The 24,057-nt window shown below is 47.5% G+C and overlaps 2 protein-coding genes across 2 annotated transcripts in view; one reads left to right on the top strand and one right to left on the bottom strand.

The window, feature by feature from the left end:
• The window catches only part of LOC138282635 (carbonic anhydrase 13-like), a 510,143-nt gene that overhangs the window by 226,938 nt on the left and 259,148 nt on the right, over nucleotides 1–24,057 (bottom strand). The gene's annotated exons all lie outside the window — the stretch shown is intronic.
• RBIS (ribosomal biogenesis factor) overlaps nucleotides 18,440–24,057 on the top strand; it is a 548,657-nt gene continuing 543,039 nt past the window's right edge. Inside the window, exon 1 of the mRNA XM_069220430.1 lies at nucleotides 18,440–18,444. The gene's annotated coding sequence lies outside the window, so the exon portion shown is untranslated. The remainder of the gene's footprint in view (nucleotides 18,445–24,057) is intronic.

Genomic DNA, 24,057 nt, shown 5'->3' with positions numbered 1-24,057 from the left:
GGTGGACCCCCCCCTGCTCCCCCACAACTAACAACATGGGAGGAGCAAGTCTTGGCGATCATGCATTCTTAGGGCCTTGCAGGAGTAGAAGGAGGACTGAACTCTGGTAAGTCAAACCTTTACTTCTATATCCCCCACCCTACCTGCATGCCTTCGCAAACTTCCACCCTCACACCCATCACCCCAACACCTCACAGATACCCCACTATCACAACCCACACATCCCAATACCAAGCCCTGCATGTTGTGACAACAATGCTTGGACCCCCAACACAGACCTGACTGGACACCCATCACCTCAGCATGTCCAAGGGAGAGACTCACCCAGGGCACACAATCACCACTCACACAAGGGCCAAGGCGATAATGCAAGCACAGTAGTGGAGGGAAACACACCCATTGCACAAGATGGCACACACAGATACAATAACAATGCATTTACACCCCAACAGGACCCCTACACAACGTCACTGGACAAGAGGTGCCAGCCATATCCAGTCCCCCCACAAAAGAGGCCCACCGGGACGACAGCAGCTCTACATGCCTGGATCAAGATGACCAGCCCGGCCCATCAGGGAACTCTGGGCAGTCGGTTCCCCTGCCACAGTCCCAACCTACCACAGAACCTTCCCCCTCAGGAAACACCAGCACAGCACCCACCCAGCGGGCCCAAGCCACTGTCCCCAGGACACGTCAATTAGCAGTGTGTCCACCACTACAGGGACCCCAGGCAACCCCACTAACCCAGAACGATCAGGGACCTGGGTTCAGTGGTGGTGGGCACACGGTTCAGGGGACAGAGGCACAGGACCACAGAGGAGCTGGGAAGACTGCTGTGTGACAGGGGGAGGACAGACCCAGGGAACCCACTCTCCACGGGACACTCTCAAACATCATGGGAGCATACCACCATTCCCAGGAGACCATGGGCACAGTACTGGCCAAGTTTCAGGAGACCCAGAAGCTGTAGGAGGAACAGTACCTGGGGATCAGGGAGGACTTGAATTCCATTAACACCACCCTGGTCACCATTGCAGGGGTGTTGGCAGACATGGCCAACACCATGAGGGAGACAGTGGCATACCACTGGGCCCCTGACACCAGCCCGAACAATGATTGCCTTCCACGTCCGCCGGCGCTAGTGGACAGGAGGTCTCGCCACAGGAACAACAGGCCACCAGCGACCCACCCCCTGCAGAAGGCGAACCACCCCGCAAACGGTCCCTGCGATCCAGGCACAAGACAGAGAACATTGCCAAGACCCCGCCAGGAAATAAGAGTCTTCTCATTGTCACCCTTCTGTCCCACTATGTCACCCTGACCACCTTGAACTGCCATTGCTCCACTTCCTATGCCCCATTGGACAATGCACCTGTGATACAAAGAGACTGGACTCTACCATGGATATTCCTCCACCATCACCCCAGCCCCTTGCACATCCCCCTCTACTTATTATATTAGCACTTAAATAAACATCCTTGAATCACAAAACAATCTGGAGTCAGTCTGTACTTTCACCAATGTACTATTGGAACCTCATAGACAAATATCAATGTAAATGTTCATTTGCACATACCAAAGTATGACAGTTGTTGGTCAGCAGTAAAAATAGCAGAAGTCAGAATGTGGTACTCAGATCTGTGGAAAGGAAAACCAAAGTGAACTGCCAGGGTCCATACACAGAGGTAAAAAGGCTGACTTATACAGTGTCCCACAGTAGTCAGATATGAGATGAGCAGTGACAGTCTCTTACCTGTGTGTCACTGGAAGTACTGCATGATGATGTTGTTTCGGTTGTCAATATCTTCTTCCTCTGCCTCCTCTTCCTCACTGTCCACATGCTCAACAGCTGCCACAAGACCAACATCAGGGCCATCCTCCTGCACAAAAGGCACCTGGTGTCGCAAAGACAGGTTGTGCAACATAAAGCAAGCCACAATGATCTGGCACACCTTCTTGGGTGAGTAGTATAGGGAGCCACCTGTTAGATGGAGGCACCGGAATCTGGCCTTCAGGAGGCCGAAAGTCTGCTCAATAATCCACCTAGTTTGCCCATGTGCTTCATTGTAGCGTTCCTCTGCCCTTGTCCTGGCATTCCTCACTGGGGTCAGTAGCCATGAGAGGTTGGGGTAACCAGAGTCACCTGTAAATGTTGAGGGATATCTGTTAGACATACACCAACCCTTAGGGACTACCCCATACCCAGACACCTATTCATACTGTGTGGGGACCTTGGGCTCACCTATTAGCCACAAACAGTGCCTCTGGAGTTGGCCCATCACATAAGGAATGCTGCTATTCCTCAAAATGAAAGCATCATGCACAGAGCCAGGATACTTGGCATTCACATGGGAGATGTACTAATCTGCCAAACACACTATCTGCACATTCATGGAATGGTAGCTTTTTCGATTTCTGTACACCTGTTCATTCCTGTGGGGGGGGGGGGGCAAATGCCACATGTGTACCATCAATGGCACCAATGATTTTGGGGATATGTCCCAGGGCATAGAAGTCAGCTTTCACTGTGGGCAAATCCTCCACCTGTGGGAAAACGATGTGGCTGCGCATGTGTTTCAGCAGGACAGATAACACTCTGGACAACTGTGATGCTATTAATTGTGTTTGACCAATGACTTTGTGTTTCACCACTGCGCATATTAGTTGCTCAATGTTCACCAGTAGCACATTACATGTTGTGTTCAGTTTAGCTGCCTATTGGCTTTAACATGGAATTAGACATTACATTCTGGCCCATATTTATACTTTTTGACGCTAAACTGCGCTAACGCAGTTTAGCGTCAAAAAATTTAGCGCCGTCTAACGCCATTCTGAAGCGCCATGCGGGCGCCGTATTTATGGAATGGCGTTAGCTGGCGCAAGCAGACCGGCGCTGCCTGGTGTGCGTGGAAAAAAAACACGTAGACCAGGCAGCGCCGGCGTTGGGCAAAAATGACGTTAGGGCGTCTTAAAATGGGGCAAGTCAGGTTGAGGCAAAAAAATCGCCTCAACCCGATTTGCGCCATTTTTTTACGACGCCATTTCATGACTCCTGTCTTAGTAAAGACAGGAGTCATGCCCCCTTGCCCAATGGCCATGCCCAGGGGACTTGTGTCCCCTGGGCATGGTCATTGGGCATAGTGGCATGTAGGGGGGCACAAATAAGGCCCCCCTATGCCACCCAAAAAAAAATAAAAAATATAAAAAATTATACTTACCTGAACTTACCTGAATGTCCCTGGGGTGGGTCCCTCCATCCTTGGGTGTCCTCCTGGGGTGGGCAGGGGTGGCAGGGGGGTCCCTGGGGGCAGGGGAGGGCACCTGTGGGCTCATTTTGAGCCCACAGGCCCCTTAACGCCTACCCTGACCCAGGCGTTAAATAGTGGCGCAAATGCGGGGTTTTTTGACCCGCCAACTCCCGGGCGTGATTTTTGCCCGGGAGTATAAATACGACGCATTTGCGTCGCCGTCATTTTTTTCGACGGGAACGCCTTCCTTGCATCTCATTAACGCAAGGAAGGCGTTCACGCAAAAAAATGACGCTATTTGCCAATACTTTGGCGCTAGACGCGTCTAACGCCAAAGTATAAATATGGCGTTAGTTTTGCGCCGAATTTGCGTCGAAAAAAACGACGCAAATTCGGCGCAAACGGAGTATAAATACGCGCCTCTGTATTTAGTTTAGCTGCCTATTTGACATAGCATTAGACATTACATTCTGTATTCAGCTTAGCTGCCTATTGGCTTTGTCATGACATTAGACATTACGTTTGCTCTTTAGGTTAGCTGCCTATTGGCGTTAACATGGGCTTAGACATTGCAGTTGAGACATTGCAGATGAGCTGTGTTTTTCCAAGCTGTGTTTTTCCAAGCTGTGTTTTTCCACAAGATGGACCAAGCTGTTTTCTTCACACCAGACCTTAGCTGATAAGAGCACGTAGATTTTGTCTTTACCTCGCAATCCAGTCTGAGAGCGGGTGAGCTCAGGAGAATTGGCCCCTCTCCAAGGTTCTTCGGCTCTCACACTGAGTTTGCTTTTAAGGATGACTCTGGGCTACATTGAGTAAGATTTAAATCTGTTTGACTTCAGACAGGAACTAGACGTCAGTTGCCTGCCTCCCGTTTGGGTAGAGAATCTCTTTCTCGCAGTTGACCGGAGTCATCAACTTTCAGACCCCAGAAAGATGAAGCTGAGTATAGGCCCTACCGCCTTGCCCATACGGGGATGAATTTGACTTTTATGCTTGGCTTTGAAGTTATGATATGATATAATCACCTATATTTGCTGTGTACATTGCAACTGAGAAGTACTTTGATATATTTTGCTTTCATTGCTGCGACTACTTTTGAACATGTGCTTCCAATCTACTCATTTCGTCTCTCAGGAACTTGTGGGTGGAGGAGAATTAATAACAATAAATGTCTTCTTTAAAATCAGTTCATTCCAGAGAGGTTCTGTAAGCTTGGTTATGAGATAAGAGGGAAAGCAGAACATTATGGAATAGTCGGCTGTTTTGGGAGTCAAATTGGAACTTGGAAGTGCACTATTTAAAAGTGTAATTGTTTTTTGTTGTTTAGAGAATTACAGAAGCACGGCAGACCATGTTTGAAAATGCATGTGAAGTTAAACTGCTTGATGGTGCTGTGAGAAACATGTTTTCATATTTAGAAAATGTGCCTTTTGAAAGAAATGATGTTCCTTTTGTTCTTGTCAGAAGGGTTTGGATACTTTTATCTGCTTACAGAAAAATGCAGGAGAGATGTAGGCAGTTAGAACATGAAAATAAGAATTTACGTGAGCAAATTAGCCAGAACACATCAATGCAAGATAATCCTGAAATCTATAAAACTGATGTTTTAGAAGAATCTGGCTTTTCCCATTCCAATAATGAGGGGGTTAAGAAAGCTGTGAGCCAGTCTGAGCCTCCATGTGTGCCGGGCATGGAACAAAATACCCCACCGTTTTTGGCAGTTGAAGTGCATTCCTTAACTGATAACACTGAGAACAGAGCTTCTGCAAAGGAAAATTAATTACATGGCAGAGGTACCGTCGCAAAATGTGCAGTCATTGGCACAAGTAAAATGAAAGATTTGAGAGTTTCTTACTGTTTGCACTAAGCAAGAGACAGCAAGTTTCATTTGCTTGTTTGATTTTTGGAAACAGTATAGCCCTCATCTCAGTGAAATCCTAACACTTTGGTATAAAGTCACTAGGAAAACATATAAGCAGCTGCGCGCTTTTAATTTGGCAAATGAAATAATTCAGACTTTAGGTTTCTGCGCAGTGCAAGAGGGAAACACTGATTTACATGTAAATCAGGAACAGGGGAAGAAAAGAGTGCCCCTGCAAGACAGGGCTAGAGGCACTGCAGCCCTACATGAACAGGTGTCACAAGCCCCTTTTCAGGATTTGGAGAGGGTGCAGGGAGTACTACAGGTAAAAAAGTCACCAGTGAAATTGAGTGTACCATTTGAATTTGTGTCCTCTGAGGATAAAAAGCGTGTGTGTTTGACTAATGATTACAATCCAGTTACTGAAAAGTGGTTTTCTAGCACAGGAGAAGGAACAGCATTGTACAATGTGTGTCAGACTTTAAAGCAAGAGCTGCTTGAGATGTGTTGTTTTTACACTGATTCTTGGTTCACTGCCAATGGTTTAGCTGTTTGGTTTTCCACATGGCTTGTACCTAACTGGTTCAATTCCCTTGCAGATGTTAATGAGAAAAATTCAAAGTCTGAAGTGTCCACCCAGAATTCTGACTTAGTGGGGATGGCTAAGTGGGTGCACCAGAAATGTGGACAGCTGGGAGAAAAAGCCACTTACAGGTGGGCAGAGATTAGAGAGATGCACATTCCCCTAGATTTGATCAAAAACTGTGCCGCACGCACAAGAGCAATCTGTCCCACAAACAGTCAAAGATCAATTGGAGAGAGGAAAGTTACCAGGACAGATATGGCAAATTGCTCAGGTTTTAGGGGGAGTGATTGCTGCTGATTACCAAGGAGAAATCGAAATTATGCTGATACCTAGAAAAGAATCTGATTCATTCATACAAATTGGAGACAGAATGGCCCAACTTGTCAAAAGTGCAGTGAATGGAGGTTTGGTAAAGAAGGAGTCTGCCCCAGCCCTTCTGAAAGTGCAAGGAAAGGGAAGCTGTGGTACAGCAGATAAAAATCTCAGTGCTGAGGTGTGGGTTGAAGCCCCAAGTGACCCTCCAGAAACTGCAGAAATCATAACAAAGGGCCCCAAAAATGTCCTGCTGATTATGAAACAGGGAAAGGAAGAGGAAGGGCACATTTCAGATGACAAATGTTATTTGCAAGAAAAGCCATACTTTTTTCTTTTGCAGATCCTACCACGTTTTGCCACTGACCATGAGTGTGCTGTGTGGTCTCCCTTCGGGTGTGTGCGTGTGGGGTCAGGGAAGGGACCGAACCCCCAACCTGAACCTGATTGATTAAAGTACAGACCTCATGGATCCATTTTGCACAACTGGCACCTTCAGTTCAAGTTCAACTTGTTTGATTACATTCTTCCACTGGAACTAAGCAACCTTAACAGTTAAATGTCTGTGTTTTTTCGTATGGAACTCTGACTTTCGCCAGCAAACCTTTCAGGTGGACCGTGCACCTTTACATGAGTAGAACTCATGCTACATCAAATTGCTGTTTTAGAGACACTGTTCAATCAGAGTATATAAGTTTCAGTCTTTTCTGTGTAGATGTATCTGATGTGAAAGGTTATGAGATCAATACGTTAATCCACTTCCATTGCTTTACAGTGATTGCTTTTAACATTCAAATCTGATTTGCTTATAATTATTTTTTTGTGTTGATTTTTTTTTGTTTTTGTTTGAAATAAGAGGTATGAAACAAAAATTCATTGGTCATAGGGTGGAATGTGATGCTATTAATTGTGTTTGACCAATGACTTTGTGTTTCACCACTGCGCATATTATTTGCTCAAAGTTCACCAGTAGCACATTACATGTTGTGTTCAGTTTAGCTGCCTATTGGCTTTAACATGGAATTAGACATTACATTCTGTATTTAGTTTAGCTGCCTATTGGCTTTGAAATGGCATTCGATATTACATTTGCTATTTAGGTTAGCTGCCTATTGGCTTTAATGTGGGCTTAGACATTGCAGTTGAGACATTGCAGATGAGCTGTGTTTTTCCAAGCTGTGTTTTTCCACAAGATGGACCAAGCTGTTTTCTTCATACCAGACCTTAGCTAATAAGAGCACGTAGATTTTGTGTTTACCTCGCAATCCAGTCTGAAAGCGGGTGAGCTCAGGAGAATTGGCCCCTCGCCAAGATTCTTCGGCTCTCACACTGAGTTTGCTTTTAAGGATGACTCTGGGCTACAGTGCGTTAGATTTAAATCTGCTTGACTTCAGACAGGAACTAGACGTCAGTTGCCTGCCTCCCGTTTGGGTAGAGAATCTCTTTCTCGCAGTTGACCGGAGTCATCAACTTGCAGACCCCAGAAAGATGAAGCTGAGTATAGGCCCTACAGCCTTGCCCATACAGTGATGAATTTGACTTTTATGCATTGCTTTGAAGTTATGATATGATATAATCACCTATATTTGCTGTGTACATTGCAACTGAGAAGTACTTTGAAATATTTTGCTTTCATTGCTGCGACTACTTTTGAACATGTGCTTCCAATCTACTAATTTCGTCTCTCAGGAACTTGTGGGTGGGGGAGAATTAATAACAATAAATGTCTTCTTTAAACTCAGAAGTGCATTCCAGAGAGGTTCTGTAAGCTCGGTTATGAGATCAGAGGGAAAGCAGAACAACAACACGTTGAAGAACATTGGCTGAGACATCCCTGATGCCATGGACACTGTTGTTTGAAAGGAACCACTGGCCAGGAAATGGAGCACTGACAGGACCTGCACTAGAGGGGGGATACCTGTGGGATGGCAGATAGCTGATATCAGGTCCGGCTCCAATTGGGCACACAGTTCTTGGATTGTGGCACGATCAAGTTTGTAGGTGATAATGATGTGTCTGTCTTCCATTGTTGACAAGTCCACCAGGGGTCTGTACACCGGAGGATGACACCATCTCATCATCTGCCCCAGCGGATGTGCCCTATGGAGGAGAATGGTGAGCAGAAGGTCATGTACCACATAGGTTGCACAAGGGTTTTTGCACTAATGTGATTAAATCCGTGTGTGGCGTTGTCTGTCCGTATTTGTGACGAAATGTGCTGTGACGCAGTTAGGTGTCCTGCCATGTGCCACCCTGAAATGGTGGCTGCCTGACCCGTAAGGAGGGACAAGGGGAAGTGAGGTAACTGCGCTGGCGTTGTGCAGCGTCGCCGTAGGCGGTCGAAGACCGCCGCGCAATTCATCATTGATTATCATTGGGCCGTATGGGTTCCAGGAGCCAATGACGATGTACGCTGGCGGTGACGGTACGCACCGCCGCAGATGTGACCACCATTTCCTATCTGTTCACTCACTTGATAGCTGACCTTCAACAGTAGAGGACTTACACTGCAAGTGCTGCTGTCACCTCAGCCTGGAAGCGACAATGGCTCGAGTGACTGGAGAAAGGGATGGGAGGACCTGCGCCGCTGGACCACGAAGACGGCAGAGGCCAAGCTGGGGCTGGTCTCCCAATGTGGAAGGGGTGCCCGTCGCACCATGACCCCCCTGATGTTCTGGATCCTGGCGGTGGCATATCCGGAGTTGGATAGGCGCTTGAGGGCATTACAGCAGCCACAAGGGGGTGAGTACAGTCTCATTCAGCTGTCTGCGCTCTTTACGAGGTGTCTGGGTGGGGGATGTGGGCTGTGGGTTCCCCTAGGCCAGGGCGAACTTGGTAGGGTAGGTCCCTTGTTAGGCAGGCTCTGTGGCACTCCAACCCCAATAATGGTAGTGGGCATCTGCAACTAGTCAAGCTCCTGTGGGTTCCAGGTGTGCAGCAAATGGGGTTACTCATAGTCCCCCATAAGCAGGTCAGTTTCCTACAAACTGTTAGTGCATGGCCTAGTGCATGGGGCTGCTCCCTGTGTATTGTGTCCGCCAACTGTAGTGGTGTTGCTGGCATTGACCATGTGTCTCCTCTGTCTTTCCCTCCCTTTTTGATTTGTCACCCTGTCCTTGTGTGCATTAGCATCATCTGGCAGAGGAGCAGAGGCACCGGAGCATGAGGGAGCTGCATCCCACATCGCCCAGGAGGGTGAATGTATGGAGTCTGAAGGCACCAGTGGGACGGAGGGCGAGGGGAGCTCCACGACGGGGACAGGAGGGGACACCAGCGACAGCGGCTCCTCCTCTGATGGGAGCTCCCTTGCGGTGGCGGGCACCTCTGTGCCCACCACAACAACAGATACAGCCGCCACCCCCCCACCAGCACCGCCCTCCCAGCAGCCCCTCAGCGTGTTTCCCGTGCCCACTCACCCAGGAGGGTGGGCATCTCGTTCACCCCAGGCACCTCAGGCCAGCCCCCGTCAGACTTGCTACCCTCAGTAAGGAGGCTATTGATCTCCTGAGATCCTTCACTGTTGGGCAGTCAACCATTTTGAATGCCATCCAGGGTGTCGAGAGGCAATTGCAGCAAACAAATGCATACCTGGAGGGCATTCATTCTGGCATGGCAGCCCAACACATTGCATTTCAGGCTCTGGCCTCTGCACTGATGGCAGCCATTGTCCCTGTGTCCAGCCTCCCCCCTCCAACATCCACTACCCTGACCCAATCCCCTCTACCTCATCCTATCCCAAGCACACCATCAGACCAGCATGCACACACATCAACACACAAAAGTGGCTCAGGCAAACATAAGCACCACACATCCCACAGGCACTCACACAAGCACCATACCCATGCAGACACAACCTTCAAGTCCTCCACCTCCCTCCCAGTCTTGTCTTTACTCACACCTGCATGCACTACATCCTCAGCCACTACCTCCATCACCAGCACGCCCATCACTGCACACCGCTCATGTGCAATCACCACCCCCACTACCATTCACACGTCCCCTGTGTCCCCCATGCACAGCCCCATCGCACAATCCACTGCCCGAATACAGGGATTGCGCGACGGGTGCCCCTGCACCCGCTGCACCGCCAAATTGGAGCCGGCTGCAATGGTATGGCCGTACTCCCCGCTGGGCCAGTGTGTGGAAACTCTGTTTCGGCCCGTCGGCCCAGCGGGGTTGTCAAATTATGGCCAGCGGATTTCAGGCCGCATTGGCGGCCTGCTAGCGGTACAATATTGGCGGGCGGCAGAGGGCCATAGTGTGTACAAAGTCCAGGAATTCCCAAGAGGCTTAACAGAGGCTAAAGTAGATAATACTAGTGCTCTCTTTTGTGGCAGTGTGGCCAAGCAGTTAGGCTTATCAGAGGGTAGTGCAAAGCGTCTGTTGTACACAGACAGTCAATAGAAGAAGCACACACTCAATGACTTAGCTCCAGACCAATGGTTTTTACATAGCAAAAATATATTTTCTTAATTTATTTTTAGAACCACAAGATTCAAGTTGCAGGGAAGTACCTTAAAAGTTTCGTATTTTACACAGGTATCAATAGTACTTTGTTTAAAATAGGTAAGTAATACAGTTTTTGAATTATTGGCAATAATCTGTTTTAAGAATGGACACAGTGCAATTTTAAGAAACAGTTCCTGGGGGAAGAAATGTTAGATCGTTTTGCAGGTAAGTGCAACACTTACAGTTTCAGTCTCCGGGTTGTAGCAAGTCCACAGGTTGGGGGCTCAAGTTAACCCCAAACACCCACCACCAGCAACACGGGGCCAGCCGGGTGCAGAGGTCAAAGTTGAGCAAATTTAGGCCCTCATTACAACCCTGGTGGTCGGTGATAAAGCAGCGGTAATACAACCAACAGGCCGGCGGTAAAAAAAAGGAATCATGACCATGGCGGAAACCTCCAACACAGACAGCCACTTTAACACTCCGACCGCCACAGCGGTAAAAACAAACACTGCGGCGGTAACTGCCAACAGAGAGGCGGGAGACAATGTACCGCCCACACTATTACAAGGCACCAATCCGCCAGCTTTTCCGGGGCGGTACAAACACCATCAAAAGCACAGCAGAAACAGTCTTTGGAAGGGAAACCACTCACCTCTCGACACTCAACGAACAACCAGGACGCCATGGAGCCCGAGTTACAGGTCCTGCCGATTCTGGCCTACCTCCTCATCTACCAGGAATATCAAAGATGGCAGCGACGACGATGACAGTGAGAACTGCACCTAGCACACCGGGAAGGAGAGGAGGGAAAAGAGAGTGACACACACACGCAACAAGCAACATCCCCACCACAACAGCACACACACATATCCAATCACATCACAGATACACCCCGTCACCCCCTGGAAGAACGCAAGGACCAAACAAAATGAGTTTAACGAGTGTAATATTTGAACAATCAGATAGCCCAAGATAACTTTAAATTATCAGCATATACAAATATTAACAGCAAGTACACAAGTCCGTACACTGTCCTATTAAATGTCCGTGGACCATTGGTCCCCAAAAGCATGGTCAAAGCCCACACATGACACCTGCCTCAAAACAGAGAGAACACTGCAGGGGCATCAGCTTGAAAAAAAACAGGCACCTCAGGGGGAAGGTGAAGGGGGGGGCACCTCAGCCGGATGATGGGACGATGCCACTGCTCCTCGAGGGGGCTCCATGCCCACTGCTTGCTCCTGGGGAGTGCAAAGCCACCATCTCCCAAGTCTCCCAAGTGGGTGGTTTGCCCACTGCTTGGTCCTGGGGAGTGCAAAGCCACAGTCTCTCAAGTCTCCCAAGTTGGTGATTTGCCCACTGCTTGGTCCTGGGGAGTGCAAAGCCACAGTCTCTCAAGTGGGTGGCGTCCTCCACTGGTTCTGGAGGGGGCTTTGTGCCCAGAGTGCTTCATCCTGCCAAAGACTGTGTTAGTGGATGCTTTTCTCCACTGGTTCTGGAAGGGGCTTTGTGCCCAGAGTGCTTCATCCTGCCAAGGACTGTGTTCCCCTTCCCTCACCTGGGTGTCTGAGCCATGAGATTTTCCGGTAACAGGTAGCATGATACTCCATGGAGGCAGAGCCACACTCCTCCTTGCGACGACTTAAGCTGCAAACTGCTGGTAGTGCCAGTGCTGCCTCATGTAGTGTGTACAGGGTCCAGGACGTCTCCTGCAGCCTCGGAGGGCTGGGGATGATGCTGGTGACTGTAGTTGTGGCAGCTGCCGTGCAGGTGGCGTTGCAGATGGGGGTGCAGGTGGCGGTGCAGGTGGCGGTTGTTGCGGCGGTGCTCACCGCCGTACAGGTTGCTGGCCTGTCTTGAGAAATGGGGGTCATCAGTCCCTCACCCGGAGGCTCTGTGCCCTGAGGTGACTTTACTCTGCTCTTGTGTCCCTTCCCCACCTTGGAAGTCGCTGTTGGGACCTTGGCACTGTCCTCTTTGGTTCTGGATGAGGCCTTGCTGGGTGGGTGGTGCAGCTTTTCTCTTCTGCACGCTGGCCCCTTCTTTACCTTGGCAGGTGGTGGAATAACGTGGTCCTTGGCTTCAGTAGGTGGACACTGGCAGCCCTGATGGTTGCCCCCTTCGATCCTCCCGGACTTGCAGGGACCACAGTGGCTGCTGATTTGGTGGCTGAGGTGCTGGTCTGGGCTCGAGACAACCTGGCCCTAGGGGAAGGACGGGAGGGGAGGTGCAGGGAAGAGCTGCAGGTTAGCTAGGAATTTTTTTGGGACACACTGGGACGGGAAGATGGGGGGGGTTTGGGAGTGGAGGAAGAGGTAGTGGTTGTAGGAGGTGTATGTCTGCTGAGTTTGGGTGAATGTGCATGGGTTGGAGGCTGTTGTTAGGCAGATGGCTGTTGAGTGGGTGTGTGCCGGCGTTTGTGTACTTTGGGTGTACTTTGGGAGGAGGGCTTACAGATACACTGGGAGTGTACCCCGAGAGTACCCCGAGTCACCCATTCCACCAGCTATTCCATGGCGGTATTTACCGCCATGGAACAGCTGGTGGATGGGGACTCATAATCCCTAGGGCAGCGCTGCCCTGGCGGATTACAACCGCTGGCACCGCCAGGCTGCAGGCTGGTGGCAGCCTAGCGGTGTCGGTGGTATAACCATGGCGGCTCCGCCATAGTCATAATATGACGGTCGCACTGCCAGCCTGTTGGCCGTGCGACTGCCAGCGCAAGTTTGGTGGACATGCAACCGCCAGACTTGTAATGAGGGCCTATATCTCACTTTGATATGATATATAGTGATCCAGCTTCCATCAATTACCTTCCAGAACACTCTGCTCCTAAAATGGTAGCTGAGGTGCTAAAGCCTTATTCTTCTTCACAAAAAGTGCGAAGAGACCTGTCCCTTGCGAACATTTCTGCATTTCCTATTTCTAATGGAATTGCTTGGAATTTGATATTTTTGGTCTTATAGAAACATTATTAATTCCTTATGTGTTTAAGATTGCTTTGGAGGATATAATTACTCCAGGTGCCATTTTCGATGAATAGGATGTGGAAAAGCATGCTTTCTAATTTATAGAGTTATACAGTAGTTCAAAATGAAGATTTGTATTTGAATTCTGCTAATTATGGTGAAATGTTTTGTAATCATCATTATTCTGCTCATTACTATTTACACAGAGCTAGCACTCCATGTGCAGTTTTCAATTACAGTCGATGAGAACATTGACCAACACCACCAGTGTGTACTTCAAAAACATTTGAAAATGTTTGCATATTTTTCAGGTCACAAGCCCTTTAGACCCATGTTCTTATTATTAGAAACTTGGCCCTTCCCTGCAAAAAAAAAAATGCCAAACCAAACTAAATTGATTTATTCAGACCCGTTTAACTCCCATTCGATCTTACAATGCTATGAGTTTTGGAAATAAAACACTGATTTGAAATCAATTTGGGGAAGACAACACTGGCAGGTTCAGGGCAATGATGCTTTTATTAGAGCCTGTCTTATTCTTAGACAAATTATTTTTCTGAACAAAACAGTGCAACAAATACCTTGCATGGATCTGGCCAAAATAAAGAAATTAATAAATGTAACATTACTTCCATTGCACATTTTGACAATTGGCAGCAATTTGCAAATTTTACTGACAGCTGTCTATGATAACTAGGTACAGTACAGCTAGCACTTTAGCATACTGTATCCTCAAATGACACTGGCACCTGTTACAAATGGATGCCACCCTAGGTAAGGTCCTCAACAAGGGGCCCTCAATGGTACATATTAGGGGTATCACCCTGAGCAAAAAACTATATCCAAGCTATATTGCTCCAAATACACAAAAGAAAATGGAGGCATGGTTACCTACGAAATCTAAGGGCTTCTATAAATGTGGGGGATGCATCTCTTGCCAGTTCGCACCAAACAAAATGGTAACATTCTCTTACAAAACCAAGGAGACCCTCTAAAAGAGTTCATCAACTGTAATACAAGATTTACTGTCTATTGTATCATCTGCATGTGCGGATTCAAGAACACATGAGAGCTATTTGTAACAAGAATCCTAACTATCCCATAGCTGTTCACTACAACATGACAGATCGCAATACTAAAGTCCTCAACATCAGATTCCATGGCATCACACATGTTCCTCCCATCCAAGGGCTGGGGATCAAAATAAAGAAATTAGAAAACAGGAAGCCAGATGGATCACTAGACTACGGGCTGTGGAACATGGACTGAAGTTGACAGGGAACTACAAGTATTCTTGGTCTAATTGACCACATCCTTTTCTTAAATGGATGAGAACTGTTACAAGTATTGACAACTGCAATAACTGTCCATCCATATTTGTTTGGGAATTTTAAGGAAGTGGATTGTTTTTATGACAATATTTTAAATTACCCTATATAGTATATGTAACATACTCTCTTACAGCACCAAATATTGTATCCCTTCTCCTCTCCCAGCCACTTCTCACTATTGCCCCCTGCATGTATCACCCGCTGCACATCACACATGGTACCAGGTACACTATTTTTACGTGACTGACCAAAGTCGCAATATATGCATATTACTTGTTAATTTTCCTTTACGTTACTGTCACAATGCATATCCATATGCTTTTCTTTCTTCTATTTCAAATTGGAAACATTTGAATATTTGCTCCCACTTACTTTTGAATAGTAATTTCCTATTTTAAGATGGCCACCATTACTGATATGGATCTTTTTTTATGTCCAATTGGGTTCTATTTAAATTGACTCCAGGAACCGTCGCAATATACGCACAATTCTTGTTACTTATCCTCTATGGTACTGTCATAATCCATATATATATGCATTTCTGTCTTCCATATTAAGTTTGACACATTTAAATATTTGCTCCCACTCATTTTTAAATAGTAATTCCCTACTCTAAGATGGTCGCCATTACCGATGTGGTCGGATTGTTCTACTTTTATTTTTAATCGGGTTCCATTTAAATCTAGTCCGGGAACTGTTTCACTTAGGATTCCCAACAGTACACGGTCAGAATGCCAGGCACCAGTAGACATACTCAACTACTCAAACCTTTATGCACATTTGGTACCAGTCACTACCTTAGCAGTTTGGAGACTTTGGGCCAGATGTAGAAAGGGTTTTGCACCTCGCAAACAGCGAAAAATGCCGTTTGCGAGGCGCAAAAGCCTCTCCGGTATGCAGAAATGCATTTTGCAAGTCGGATCCGACTCGAAAAATGCATTTCCGACTCGCAAATAGGAAGGGGTGTTCCCTTCCTATTTGCGACTCGCTATGCAATTCAATTCCATTTGCGACCGCAAAATCGCTTGCAAATGGAATCGCAGTTACCATCCACCTGAAGTGGATGGTAACCCAGTCGCAAACGGGAAGGGGTCCCCATGGGACCCCTTCCCCTTTGTGACTGGAAAAAAAAATATTTTTTCAGAGCAGGCAGTGGTCCAATGGACCACTACCTGCCCTGAAAAAATCTGAAACTAAAGGTTTCGTTTTTTTTTTCAAAGTGCAGCTCGTTTTCCCTTAAGGAAAACGGGCTGCACTTAGAAAAAAAAACTGCTTTAAAAAGCAGTCACGGACATGGTGGTCTGCTGTCTCCAGCAGGCCACCATCCCCGTGAGTGCCCATACTCGCAATGGGGTCGCAAACTGCGACCCGTCTTTGCAACCCCATTGCAAGTTGCAGAAGGTGTCTGAGACACATTTCTGCATACCAAATTGTGACTTGCAATTTGCGAGTCACAGGGACTCGCAAATTGCAAGTCGCAATTTGGATTTTTGATACATCTGGCCCTTTGTGCGTAGCAAGTCACGCACACATAATGAACACGAGTTATCTAATATATAGTGTTGTGGACGGTCAATTTTTGATTGTTGTATGGTCATCAACTTACACACTATGTGGGGACGTCCCTGTCGTCACCACGATAATTCCTTTGTACTGAGAGAGAGATAGGTGGGCCATGCAGACTCACATTGATTATACACGCACTCTTAAATTAGTTGAAACCACAGTGTATAGGCTGTGGTTGTCACCATGGACTTATTACCGCATGGGTTCTCCCCTTTCTTATTATAGATACGGATTACTGCTCAATAGGTACGGATCCAGGTTCACAGTCTTTGACGGTCCACGCGCCTCTGTGGGCTCTCAAACATTATGACAAACATGAAATACTTCATTACACGTGCTCCAACAGCGACTATTTTTTTGGTTACGAGCACTCAGTTCTGTGTGTTTTTTCTTTCCAGTAACTTGGATATGTAACTCACAGGGAGGCTGGGCACTATGTACCCTCAACTTAACCACCAAAAAAGTCCAGCAGACTACAAGATCCACAGCTTATTTATTATGGCCACTACCTAACGAACTATGGCTGACTCACCAGGGTCTCTTCACTGTTAGCTTATCCTTCACTTTTTTTCACTAACCAATCACTGGGCTTATCATGGCCCATGCCAGATAATTTCTGAAATACAACTCTGAAGATGTAATTTTTCGAGTATTATCAATACAGATTACTCTATCGAAACCCTTCTACTGGAATATACTGCAGTCATTTATGATATTGACAAACAGTGGAGCTAAGATATAGACGCAACCATATGAAGTATTGGACATTTTTTAACACTGGTTGGTTAGTAATATATTGATACTCTGATATTTTCCTTCTATATACTACCAAGCGCACCAAGGATAATAACGGTGGACATCATGACTTTCTTCTCTTTATCATTTCCCTATATGGACACTTAAGTCCTGACATCGAGCTATCTGCACCTGTTTCTACATAAGCTATATTTCCCATAGAGGCTATCTACACATTTACTGGGTGCACACATCGCACTATCTATTTATACATTTCTATATCACACCTGGTGCAGGCATGTCACTGTTTTTGCTGGGTAGTCAGTTGACATAAAGCCAGTGCTTCATATGTATACTAGGTTCATGTACATATGTTCATTTCTATACCCTACAAAGTCACTTTGTGGCGAAACACGTGTTGGCTGTCAAGTATGAACAACTGTAATGAAGAACTGTACGGGCATATGAATTGAACTGAGATTTCACAAAAAAAGAAGATTTTGCAACATAAGACGGATGTGTCTGAAACACATGTGATTTTTAATATTCTATTTGTTCAAATAAAGAGAGTGCTTTGGTTGTAATGTCTACATTTATCATGTATTAATGAATTCAGATTTCTACCTGTAGGTAGCAGGGTAGTCAACCACTTAGCACCATTGGAAGACACACCTAAATAAGTTTAATCTACCTAGATACTGTTGGACACTTATGGGAGGTGCATTCATTTTGCCATTGCTATCCTCTATTATAAGACGTTTGCAACACTAATGGTTGTCACACATGTTTTCTAAACTCCTCCACAGGTTTCAACAGCAATCAGACCAGAGCCCTATAACTTGCAGTCAGAAGATTCAGGGGTAGTTACCATCTGTAGCCTAGCTAAGTTATGCTAGCAATGGTTACAACATTCCAGCTTAACTGCAGTTAAGAAACATTACTCTTGTCTCTCTGATAACATGGATTTACAAGATTTCTTGTTGGGCCCCAGATCATCACATTCTAAACAATTCTTATATACCATTTGCAATGAGATTTGGAAAATTTCTTCACAGGAAGCTGCTGAATGCTTAAGACAAACTGACAGGGAAAACATAGAAAAAGCATTGGATATTGTGGACAACCACATGACTAGATTGTCAACTTGCATTCTTTTTTTTAACAATGTTGTGTCACCTCCATTCAATATCATACAGCATGAAATGTGGCTTCTTTAGCAGGGAAAAAGTCAGTTAAGATTCATTATGCAACTGAGTTGTACATTGCAGGTTTTGAAATCAAACCATGTGCCACAGAAATCTGACCGCAACAGAGTTGTTTGTGTCTTACAGTTTAACACACACACACACACACAGATTGATGGCAAAAAATGCAACTTATACAATGCTGAATATAGAGCTTTTTCGGTAGCTGAAACAATCAATCAAAAAATGTATAAAGTTTGGTACTCACCCGTGAGGGTCTCAACGCACTGGGGGGTGTGGGAGGGGGTGGAGGGAGAAAAAAGAGGGGAGGGGCTGCCATTTCACTGTTCGAAGAGCTATGTCTTGAAGTGCTTTCCAAAAGACATGAGGTCCTGGGTCTTGCAGAGGTTGATGGGGAGGGAGTTCCAGGTGTTGGAGGCGAGGTAGGAGAAGGACCTGTCTCCTGAGGTGGTGCGCTGGATGCGAGAAACTGTGGTGAGGGCGAGGTTGGCGGAGCGGAGGTGGCGGGTGGGAATGTGGAAGTTCACACTTTCCTTGAGGTAGGCTGGTCCAGTGTTTTGGAGGGATTTGTGTGCGTGGATGAGGACTTTGAAGATGATCCTCTTGTCGATAGGAAGCCAGTGGAGGGATCTGAGGTGGGCGGAGATGTGTTCCTGGCATGGGAGGTTCAGGATGAGGCGTGCGGCTGCGTTTTGGATCCTCTGGAGTTTCTGCTGAAGCTTGACTGTGGTGCCAGCATAGAGGGCGTTTCTGTAGTCTAGCCTGCTGCTGATGAGTGCCTGGGTGACTGTCTTTCTAGTTTCTATGGGTATCCATTTGAAGGTTTTTCGCAGTATGCAGAGAGTGTTGAAGCAGGAGGAGGTGATCGAGTTGATTTGCTGGGTCATGGAGAGAGAAGAATCTAAGATGATGCCAAGGTTGCGTGCATGGGTGGTGGGTGTTGGAGGTGGCCTTATGGTGGTGGGCCACCAGGAGTCGTCCCATATTGTTTTGTTGGGGCCGAAAATGATGATTTCAGTTTGTTGTTTAGTTTTGGGTGGCTTGCTGTTATCCAGTTGGCGGTGTCTAGAAGTACGACGTGGAGGTTGGTCTTGGCGGTGGTGAGGTTCCTGGTGAGGGGGATGATGAGCTGGGTGTCATCTGTGTAGGATATGATGGTGATTCTGTCTGGGCGGAGGATGTTGGCGAGCAGGGCCATGTAAATGTTGAAGAGGGTGGGGCTGATGGAGGACCTTTGGGGAACTCCGCAGATGATCTTGGTTGCTGGAGATTGGGAGGGAGGGAGGTTGACATTCTGGGTCCTTTCGGCGAGGAAGGAGGCGAGCCAGTCCAGGGCCTTGTGTCGGATTCCTGCATTGTAGAGGTGTGTACGGAGTATTTGGTGCCGAACAGTGTTGAAGGCTGCGGAGAGGTCCAGGAGGATGAGTGTGACGGTCTCGCCTTTATCGACTCTGGTTCTGATGTCGTCAGTACAGGCGATGAGGACAGTCTCAGTGCTGTGGTTCTTGCGGAATCCAGACTGGGAAGTGTTGAGTGTGTTGTTTTCCTCTGGGAAGTGAGACAGGCGGGCGTTCACTAACTTCTCAGCAACCTTGGCGGGGAGGGGGAGAAGAGAGATTGGGCGGTAGTTTGCGAGGTCATCAGGGTTTGCTTTGTGTTTTTTCAGGAGTGCGGTTACTTCGCTGTGCTTCAAGGAGTCTGGGAAGGTGGCGGCATCGAAGGAGCTGTTGATTATGGCGTGAAGTTTGGGAGCAATGGTTGGGCTGGCCTTGTTGAAAATGCGGTGAGGGCAGGGGTCTGAGGGGGAGCCTGAGTGGATGGAGTTCATTGTTACTTCGTTTTCTTCATTGCTGGTGGGGGCCCAGGTGTGTAGTAGGTTGAGGAGGGGGGTGTGGTGTTGTTGGCTGTGTCGGTGTTGTATGTGGTGGATGCTGGTGGTGTGAATCTGTTGTGTATGTCTAGGATTTTGGAGTGGAAGTGGTTGGAGAGGGAGTTGCAGAGGTTCTGTGTGTGACTAGGGTCGATGTTGCAGGATTTGAGTTTGGTGAGCTCTTTGATGATGGTAAAGAGTTCCTTGCTGCTATGTGAATTAATGTCTATGTGTTCCTTGTAGTAAGCCCTTTTGGTGGTCTTTATGAGTTGGTGGTGTTTGCGCATGGTGGTTTTGAGGGTGGAAAAGTTGGTGATAGAGGGCTCCTGGCGCCAAGCTTTTTTCTGTTTTGCAACATTCATGCTTGGAGACTTGGAGTTCAGTGGTGAACCAAAGGGCATTCTTGATGGTGCGGGTGGTGATGTTTCTTCTAAGAGGGGCAAGGGAGTCTGCACAGGTCGTAATACATTGTGTGAGTTTATAGGCAGCAATGTTGGGGTCGCTGGTGTTTGGGGGGCATTTTGTGCAAGCTGAGCATTCAGGTGTTCTGTGGGGATCTTGTCCCACATTCAGTAGGGTGTGGTGTGTGGGTGGTGGTGTGTGGGGTGTTTCGAGAAGGAGAAGTGGACGCAGTGGTGGTCGGGCCAGTGGAGTTCGGTGGTGTGTGTGAAGGTTATGTTGTTGCTGGAGGTGAAGATCGCATTTAGTGTGTGTCCTGCTGAGTGGGTGGGTGATGTGACTATTTGCTTGAGCCCTAGGTTCATGAGGTTGTCTAGAAGGGATGTGGAGTTGTGGTCGTGGTGGTTCTCCAGGTGAAAGTTGATGTCACCAAGGAGGATGTAGTCTTTGGAGGTGAGGGCATGGGGGCTATTGGTGTCAGCGATGGGGTCACAGAAGGGGGGGGCAAGGTCCTGGTGGTCTGTAAATGAGGGTTCCTCTGAGGGTGGTGTTGGCGTTTATGTGAATGAGGAAGTGCAGGTGTTCTGCGCTGTCAAGGGTGTCGAGTGTGTTGGTGGTGATCCTTAAGGTGTTTTTATGTACAATGGCGATGCTGCCTCCTGGTTTGTTCAGACAATCTCGACAATGGATTTTGTAGCCTTCTGGGATGGCTAGGGCTATGTCGGGTTCGGATGAGGGATTTATCCAAGTTTCCGTGAGGAAGGCAATATCCGGGGAGTGTGATGCAATCAGATCCCAGTATTCGATGGCATGTTTGTGTATGGAGCGGGTGTTTAGGAGTATGCAGTTAAGGTGATTGCGGGGGCTGTTGTTGTGGTGGTGCGTGATGGTGTTGAGGGGGTGTTGGTGTTGATGTGTGTTGTGGTAGTGTTGTTGTAGAGCATGCTAGTGTTGTTGTGGGACTTGTTGGGGTTGGCGTGGGGCGTGTGGGTGTTTTTGGTGTTGTGGTGCGTGATAGTGTGCCCATGGGGTGTGTAAGTGTTTTTGTGCGTTGGGGTATTGTTGTAGTTGTAGAGTGTGCTGGCATTGTTGTGAGGCGTGTAAGGGTTGGCGTGGGGTGTGTGGGTGCTTAAGATGTTTGTGGGGGTGCTGGAGAACCGGCAGACATAGCATGTAAAGGGTCCATGTGTGTGCTTGGGGCTGGCTTGGGCTCAGGCGGGGTGTGGACCTGGGTTGAGGGCGTGTAATGTGGTGGCTGAGTAGTGTTGTCTGGGGGGGTTTAGGGCTGCGAGGACCAGGGGGACTGGCGCTGGGCGCGGTCCAGGCGCAGACGGGCTTGCCTCTGGCATGCCTCTGGTGCGCCAGCGGCGCGGCCGCACAGCATCCGCCATTAAGAGGGGGAAGTGGGAGGGAGGAGCAGCTGGGAGGTGGGAGGAGAGGGACCAATGGTTGCGCGAGGGGGGTGGGGACGCAGGGGACGCAGCGGCAGGGGCGGGAGAGCGGGGAGAGCTAGCTGATCTGGGTCAGCAACGAAATAGCGGCACAGAAAACGAAAAACAGGCAAAAACAAAGGCACAAATGATATTTTGGCGGTACGGTGAATGAAAAAACAGTTTTACAAAACAAATAAGCAGAATACAGAGCAAAATACTGTGAGCCTACCACTAGGCACCAGGGGTGAGGCGCAGGATGGTGCCTGCGGGTGGTGGAGGGCCTCGAACTGCTGTTAGCGGCAGATGGCAGGGTCAGGGGCATATGGGGCAAGTTGGTGAAGCCAGAGTGGACTCCTGGCCAAGAGCCGGTCTGCTATGTGGTTGATACACAGATTTATTACATTACAAATCTCTACATTTCAGTTTGCATCTTGCCTGGGACATTTCAAATAATACAGATAAGAAGCTATGGGGGAGAGTTTTGTTCATGAGTACTGGGATTTGTCTTTCAATTACAAATATTTGAGTGGGGAAACTGAAGTTTTCCTTGGTGGAAACGAATGTGAAACTTTGTTCGACCACTTACTAATTTGTAGAGAAGTGACGCTTCATGGGGCACACAATGCTTCCATGGCTAATTTGGCGTGTTATCTGAAGGGTGTCCCAGTTTTCTTGATCCGGTCAGTGTTACGGTTATTTTCAAATGGGAGTTATTTGATCCTGAATGACCAAGGTGTTTCTGGGATGAAACCAAGTGTACCATATGTGGTGACACTTTCTAGAGTCGTGACTTGGTGGAATAATGTGTTATTTCCACTGACACAAACAGTTAGGGAAATTACCTTGTAGTGTTCCAACCCTATTTTTAACATTAACTTTGATAAGTTAAGCCAATTGAAAGCCTTATTGTTTCAAAAGGACATTGCATTAACATCTGCACGAGAAACTTTTGATCTTCAAGTTGCAAGGTCCTCCACTGAAGTCCAATTGCTACTGCACACAAACTTGCTGCCGCATTTTGGTGAACTTGTTCACCAAATATTTAATGCTTCAATTACCGCAGGTGTGGCACACTTTTTAAAAGCAATTGGGTCTGCCTTTGTTAGCATTTTCTAGACTGTATTTGGAGTGATACCATCCTTTTTGCATTCTTTAGTTTCCAGTGTATTTGGAGGCATACCGATTGTGTTATTCCTAGTTGTTGCTATTTTGGTCCTGTTTTAGTTCTTCACAATGGCTGTTGCACCTTGAGGTCAAATAGTGATGAACCTACCACACGTCCTTCTGTGTTGTGAATTCATTGTGAGCAAGTTACTTACCTTCGGTAACACATTGTCTGGTAGAGACTCTATCTAGCTGCAGATTCCTTACCTTCAAATTCCCTGGCGTCAGCTTTGAATCTGGATTTTTTGCTGCGCAATGCCCTGCGCTCGCCATCAGGTGGCGTCGTAAGGATCCGTGTGTGTCCATAGGCTCTGCGTGGCGTCGTCAGTGTCGTTGAAGCCACCTGTGATATCACAATTGTCCATAAAGGCACCACCCCGGCACGCGTCAACAGATCTTTTACTCACGAACTTCCACGTCAGAAGCTCAGAGTCATGGATAGAACCAACAGTTTGTCTGTGTAAAGCTAGGGCCCTGAAAGGGATAAACCCTAACCCTACTAGACATAGCTGCAGAGTGGGGAGGCATGGGTGTGTGTAAGGAATCTGCAGCTAGAGTCTCTGCCAGATAATGTGTTACAGAAGGTGAGTTACTTGTTCATCTGATAGAGGCATCTAGCTGCAGATTCCTTACCTCTGAATAGATACCCAAGCCATAACCTCCTGGCAGTGGGCTGCGGATAAATCTCCTTTCCACTAAAAAGTCCTGTAGGACTGAACGGGCAAAGTGCCCTTCCCTCCAGACCTGATTTTCCAGGCAGTAATGTTATGCAAACGTGTGCAAGGATGCCCATGTTGCTGCCTGACAGATATCCAGGACTGGTACACTCCGAGCTGGTGCAGTGGTAGCCGCTTTGCCCCTGGTAGAATGAGCCCTCAGGAGGTTGGTTCCTGGCCAATGCATAGCAGATCTTAATGCAGAGA

Source organism: Pleurodeles waltl, chromosome 2_2 (assembly GCF_031143425.1).
Source record: "Pleurodeles waltl isolate 20211129_DDA chromosome 2_2, aPleWal1.hap1.20221129, whole genome shotgun sequence".
In the NCBI taxonomy this organism is placed as follows: domain Eukaryota; kingdom Metazoa; phylum Chordata; class Amphibia; order Caudata; family Salamandridae; genus Pleurodeles; species Pleurodeles waltl.
The sequence above is the reverse complement of the archived record's forward strand: the minus strand, read 5'-3'. Positions and strand labels throughout refer to the sequence as shown.